Source organism: Impatiens glandulifera, chromosome 1 (genome assembly GCF_907164915.1).
Source record: "Impatiens glandulifera chromosome 1, dImpGla2.1, whole genome shotgun sequence".
In the NCBI taxonomy this organism is placed as follows: Eukaryota; Viridiplantae; Streptophyta; class Magnoliopsida; order Ericales; family Balsaminaceae; genus Impatiens; species Impatiens glandulifera.
The window spans coordinates 68758965-68766362 of NC_061862.1; the positions used below are offsets into that span (position 1 = coordinate 68758965).

Genomic DNA, 7398 nt, shown 5'->3' on the forward strand with positions numbered 1-7398 from the left:
GAAGATATTTGAACTAAAGTCATTACCTTTTGTCTTTACAATTACCTCAAATTCCTTTATTTCCATATCAACTAATCAAAAAAAAATTATCATACTTTGTATAAGAAAAAAATATTATTTCAATATTTCTCAATTTCTGATAACTTGTTAAATTTAACCAAAATTTTTGTTGCCAAATTTTTAATAATATTATTTAGTTTTTAAGATGCAAGTTCGAATCAATGAAATTAAATTATTTTTTTTATAAACTATTACCTATAAGAGTATTAAAACAAAATTTGTTTATATATTATGACATGTGAGTATAATTAAGATTATCAAAAAGTATATTAATATTGTCATTATACCATTCATTAACAATAGTAATAATTGAACCATGTCTTGTCCAATAAAATAGTGTCCTAATCTTAAAATCTAATTTGAACACCTAACAATTTGATTTGAATTATGAATAATAAATAATAAATAATAAAATAAATGCTGGATAAAATAATTACCCATAGAAATATATTAACATGCTTCATAGATAAACTAATAACTCTGGCTAACTATAAAAACCATATGTTAACCTAACTACCACCGAGTTCATCTGTTTTGGATCTCTTGGCCTCCATTGATGTGAAGCGGCTGTGAATTCCTGCCATCGCTACGATTCAATGAACAAAAAACAATAAAAAACAGTTGGCTATCAATTGACCATCAAATAATGCACGTATATAACTAACTATACATTATTCCCTGTTCTAAGGTATCAACTGCCAAACTAGAATTTCCCGATAAACCCATCCCTAAGAAATTATGGTGATGATCATCTTCAACTAGAGTATTTCCCGATACTTCATTTTCATTTTGTGTTAAAACACTACTGACTGAGCGATTAGGACTGCGTGATTCCTCCCTCATTTTGGAGTAGGCATAAGAACCCGAACCTGTAATGGGATGATAATATATTCACGAAAAAAATGCTCTGTTTTAGTTGTGAATACTTATGTGGTAGCACAACAACCCTGATTAGACATACCTTCAACATGGTATGGAGGCGGGTAAAACTGAAGATAGCAGAATGTAGCCAATACATACCTGCAGATAAATAACCCTTTTACTATCTAAGACGATTAACATTTTCTTTTTTGAAAATAATCTCTGGCAGGGGTGTGAGGCTATTGAAAACTCGGTTAGTTGGGTAAAAGGACATTAGTCTTATGGTTATAATTTAATGAATAAAGAGTATATTGATGATGAGATATTCGGTTATTTTATATTAATCTCAAAAGCCCATATTGAACAAGGACTAAATAACACCTCATCAAACAAGTCTCAAAGCTATTAAAATTGGGGCTTGAACTTGGACCTCTTTTAGCATATGGGGTTTGAACTTTGAACTTCAAGATGATGTTCAAACTTTTAACATGTGTGCCATTTGGGGCGCTTTTTCCTAACCGATATTCTTTTTTCACGAAATTATTTAGTGTTAGATATTTTATTAGTTTAGAAAAAGAAACATTAATCTCTTCTTCCTTGACAAAAGCCCCAAATGGCTAATGTACTAGCTTTATATGCCAAAAGAAAACCAAGTTCAAGTCCCAAATAGTAATTGATAAACATAACACGCAATGAACTCACCTAGTATACCTCTTACTGCCACATCTTGCCAGTGGTGCCAGTAGTCGTCAACTCGAGAGACACCAACAAGTGATGCAACGAGTAGCAGGGTAAAAGAGATGCACAATTTTGCTAAATGTCCTCTTCGGTCAAACACCTTGATCTTTCCATATAAATACAACGACATAAATCCTAGACCGGCAAAGAATACTGGCAAAGAATACTACAACAAGAAATTAATATGATTTTGAGTAAAGTATTGGAGGACTATTTTTGTTGAATATCAATAAGATACTTACCCGATGTATGGCCACTTGGAAAAATTTTATGCCCTTCCTTTATCACATGTTTGTTTCCATGGAAAATAACATTTCTAATCAAATCATAAGCCTAACAGTAAGACATGAGACACCACACTTAGCATACTTTTAAGATAAAACCGCAGATTCTATAAAAAAAATTAAATCGGAATTTGTTCCATGGTGTGTAAGCTAGCACGATCCCCACAGACCTACCTCCACTTCAATCAAGGATTCTTAGTGGGAAAACCGTATATTCCATATTCATTTCATTTAAAATTATTTCTGTCCTATCATTTAGATCTGAACTGTAAACTGAACTTGGTATTTATAAATGAAGCCATTATCTAGAAAAATTGAGTAAAATACATACATCCTTTCCATCTGGGAAGCACCGCCAGAAGAAGTCGGGTCTAGGCCGACCAACATCATCCTTTATCGCATTTGTTAGAACAGACGTGATGAGGACAGAAAAAAGTAGGCCTGTTTTTTTTTCTCAAACCTTATAAACATAACATTTCACACAAAGAACATAAAGTAAGGATTTCAGTTTTACCTAAAGTTACATGATGAAGATAGTATACATCATTCCTACGTAAATAAACTCTTAGAAAAATCAAAATAGGAAAAATAACTGCATATATCTAGCAATGGAAAGGAACACTATTCATAAGTTACCCGACCTATAAATATTTCTCTAAATAAAAATAATAGAAAAAGAACATACCGGAACAGCCCATGGAGGAACTGTATTATCTTTCATTTGGACGCTCATCATTGATTTTTTTTCAATTTATCATTATTTTGGCGATGGTTAGTTATGATTTTAGATAAAAAAATTTGGCGTCATTTATCAACACAAAAATAATTTTCATTATACCTCAGAGTATTTTGTAAACATTTTTCGACTCGATTTTTCGACACCGCCAATTAGTTTGTTCAGTTTATTATACATTCTTACTCATTGTTATAGACCTTAAACGACTTCGTATTTGAATTCACGTCAACAAAAATTGTAAGAAGTTTAAATTTTAAATCTAAGAATTTTAGTTTTAGTTTTTATTTTTATCATATTATTTAGCGTTTTATTTTATATTATTTATAAATTATTTTTTTTCATATATATAATTATTTTTTGAATGAATAAGAATTAACTATTTATAAATAAAAATAATAATATATTTTTTAAAGTTGAACCATTTACTAATAGATGATTTAATATTAAAATTAATAATTTTTAAAATAATTTAATTAGTTAGACATGATAGTTATTTATCTAATATATTATAAATATTTTATTATTATTATGATTTTATTATTTATTATAATAATTAATAATTGAAATATATATTATTAGGAACACTATTAATAAGTTACACGACCTATAAATATTTCTCTAAATAAAAATAATAGAAAAAGAACATACCGGAACAGCCCATGGAGGAACTGTATTATCTTTCAAAAGAATACTTGAGGTCAGACATCATATCCTTCAAAACAAACCGATAGAACGGACTGATTGTATTCAAACATAGTATATCACACCAAGAAGCAGTAAAATGAGTCAATCATGCAAGTGGATCCTCGCCACTATAATCCCATGGGACCTTACAGTATGTGAACCGAGCTCAGCTTCTCTGATTCTTTCGTGTCGATGACAACAAAATAAACTCGATCACAAAATGAGATGGCATTATATGACATTGCTTATTGAAACACAAAGAAAAACTGTACCTCCTGATCCATATCTGTCAGTTGAAAGTAGAATCTGTCATTATCAGTCCTGATGCACTCTAGTCTTGATGCACTCTGTATATGAGACCCAATGGACAAGACATTAAACCACATATGATTCTTTGGCAAATAAAAGCCTATTTAAAAAATGGTCATCTAATTATCAATGCAGATAAGATAATTGTGATATATAATGAAAGTTTCACAGCCACAGAAACAAACAAAGAAATAGATTCACAGCACAAACGGAGGATTAATTCATTCATTTGTAACTGGATTTGAAATCTCCTAAGATAAAACCTAATATAATAATCAGCCACTCAAATTAATACGGAAAGTAACAGATATCGTTACATAGATACAAGAGATTCAATCAAGCAAGTAGAATGCAGAATGAACTCCAGATCTAGACTCGATTGAAGCAAATCTTTACAACCCTGAAAGAGACATTTGGAATTCACACCATGCCACGAAGAGTTAATGATGAATAAAAGTCACAATGATTGCGAGAGATAAGAGAGAAAAGAAGTATGTATACGTACAGATCATTTAAACGAGGATGAAGACTTTTCTTTCACATAACGGCCAACCATGTGCAGTAAGTGCTGAATACTAAAATATATAATAGCGGTAAACAGTATGAAAAGATGAATAAATAATGGAGGAAATCTGTAAAAGCGTCTGGATGTGATTGTTTCACCTTTCCGGTTTTTTATGGAAAAATTGGAAAACATTTATCTCTGAGAAATAAGGACCGGTCTCCAGCCACGCGAAAAAGGAGAGATTTGAGATTGATTGTCTCGATGATGATGAGCGTGATCTTCGTTGAACATGCTCTATAATCATACAAGCGTGCCACGTTCAATCTAGACAGATTTGAGATTGAGACCAACAATAATGTGCATTTTTTAGTACAATTAGGTGATACAATTAATTGAGCGTTTTGGTTCGTGGTACTAGTTATATAGATGTAAGTTGTTTGGGTATAACTTGTATGTTGAAATAATAAAAGTGATATAAATTATATAAATTTTATAATTTTGTGTTTGGTTCGTAGTATAAAAAAATAGTAAAAATAATTAAAGACTATTTTATTCTTTTATTTATAAAAATTATTTTAATATTTATTATTAATTATATTTAAACTAATAAAAAATATTAGTTTAAAAATATTTAATAATGCTATATGATAATATAATTTATTTATAAATATATTTTATTTCCTATAATTAAATAAATTGTTTATTAATAATTAATACTATTAAATATATAATAACAAAATCACAAATAAACGAATCTCAATAGATCGTTCTATGTTGTGGAGACTTAATAAGAATTTAGGTACCTACCAAGATAAAAATAAAAGTTCAAGATAAAAATAAAAGTTTGTTATATTACTTGAAAATAAGACTATCTAAAAACAAAACCGACTAAAACAAATCTGACTTAATTAATGTAATCTAACATAATAAAAAAAATGCATTTAAATATTCTGTGCTTACTACCAAAAAAAAATTGTAGTGAAACGTTTTCATCGAAGAGTTAATTAAGAAACTTATTGTTTTAATTTATTTGTATTTTTTTTGTTAAACATTTCTTAAATAAATAATTATTTTATTTTTTTAACTTCAGAGATTATTGGTCAAGAGAATGAAAAATTAAAAAATCTGTTTACATTTTATAGGATAGCTTTCATCAATGGGGTAACTAAGTCCACTTCCACGTCCCAGGATGAAAAAGACAATAATTTTGGTTAAAGACAAGAATGAGTTTAAAAAAAAATAGAAATTAGTAAAGGTTAGAAATTTATACCTTGTGATACCTGTTACAATTTTATACCTCATTTTAGGTATAAATTATACCCTTAATAACACTGTAGATATAATTTATTTTAAGCAAACATTAATTTAATTTTATTGTAGATATCTTTATCCTATATTTATAGTACTGTACCTCCAATCAAATAGAGGCTTAAGGATCTTTATTTAAGTTAATTAATTTTATTTCCTTTTAAAAAAATAAACAATAGTTATTTTCTTTCTCGTTTTCACAGCTTCTTTATTAAATTTTTTAAGTACTTATATTTAAATTTATGCTTTATTTTGTTTAATTTGGTATATTATTTAGTTGTATCGGATTTGTCATCCCGAATTTTTCTAATTCAAATAATATTCTACCTTTTTGTTAGGTCGTTTGATGCTCATATTTGTTAATTATATTTGGTGGTCATTTTTTTGAGTTTGTGTCAATCTTATTTTAAGGACAAATAAGATAAAATTGTCAGATCTATAGTTATTTCTTTTTTTATTTAATTAAAAGTTATTAAACTAATCTTTCATTTGGACGCTATTTTATATGTGTCCATCATTGAATTTTTTTTTTCAATTTATCATTATTTCGGCGATGGTTAGTTATGATTTTAGATAAAAAAAAATTGCGTCATTTATCAACACAAAAATAATTTTCACTATACCACAGAATATTTTGTAAACATTTTATCGACTCGTTTTTTCGACACCGCCGATTAGTTTGTTCAGTTTATTATACATTTTTATTCATTGTTATAGACTTTAAACGACTTCGTATTTGAAGTCACATCAACAAAAATTTCAAGAAGTTTAAATTTTAAACCTAAGAATTTTAGTTTTAGTTTTTATTTTTATCATATTATTTAACGTTTTATTTAGTACTATTTATAAATTATTTTTTTTCATATATATAATTATTTTTTGAATGAATAAGAATTAACTATTTATAAATAAAAATAATAATTTTTTTTTTAAAGTTGAACCATTTACTAATAGATGATTTAATATTAAAAATAATAATTTTTAAATAATTTAATTAGTTAGACATGATAGTTATTTATCTAATATATTATAAATATTGTATTATTATTATGATTTTATTATTTATTATAATAATTAATAATTGAAATATATTATTAAAAATAAAGTATGATGCCTAAATTTTGATAAAATCGTAAGTATAATTTTAAGTTAATATTAAAATTATATAATAATATACTTAGTTGATTATGTATATATATATATATATATATATATATATATATATATTTTTTTTACAAATTATTATTATTATTAGATAATTTGAATTCATAGGAATTAATATTATAATAATAGATAATAGATAATAGATAATTTGAATCCATTGGAATTCGAAATCCTAAACCGTAGCCGTTTGTCAATTTATATAGGAACTATATATATCCAAATCCTAAAACCCCTTAAACCCCCTTCCGCAAATCGGATTCAGATATTTCCCATTCTTCAAGAACACGTCCACACCACCGACAACGGCTTCTCCTCCTCCGAAGCATCTAGAGAAATCGAATCATTTGCTTGGCGGTGTAAAAACTTCCAGAAGCAGGGGAGTTACCGGAGGAATTAGTAATCGGAAAATGCTTACGGAAGAGTAAATTTTACATAGACAGATCGTCGTACAACAGCATCGGCAGCGGCTCACATCTCGGAGGTTTGATAATGGATCCATGTCCCGTCCTATTGGATCCGCTACTGGTTCACGGCGCCGTGATCTTTCTGATTCGTTCTCCAATGGAAAACTGGTGAGTTATGATTCTTGTCTGTAATGTTCGACTGAATTAGGTTGAAAATGATGGTTTGAATAAGAAATCATTCATATATGAACTAACATGATCAACTTTTTACTTTCTAGGATTTGAACTTTTAGGGTTACTTTTTTTCTCAAAAGGAGAATTTCTTTGTTTATCTGTTAAAATTCA

General features: G+C 27.9%; 1 pseudogene; it reads right to left on the reverse strand.

Annotated features, from left to right (window-relative positions):
• Positions 1-569: 569 nt before the first annotated feature.
• LOC124931202 lies at positions 570-7148 on the reverse strand (annotated as a pseudogene).
• Positions 7149-7398: the final 250 nt, after the last annotated feature.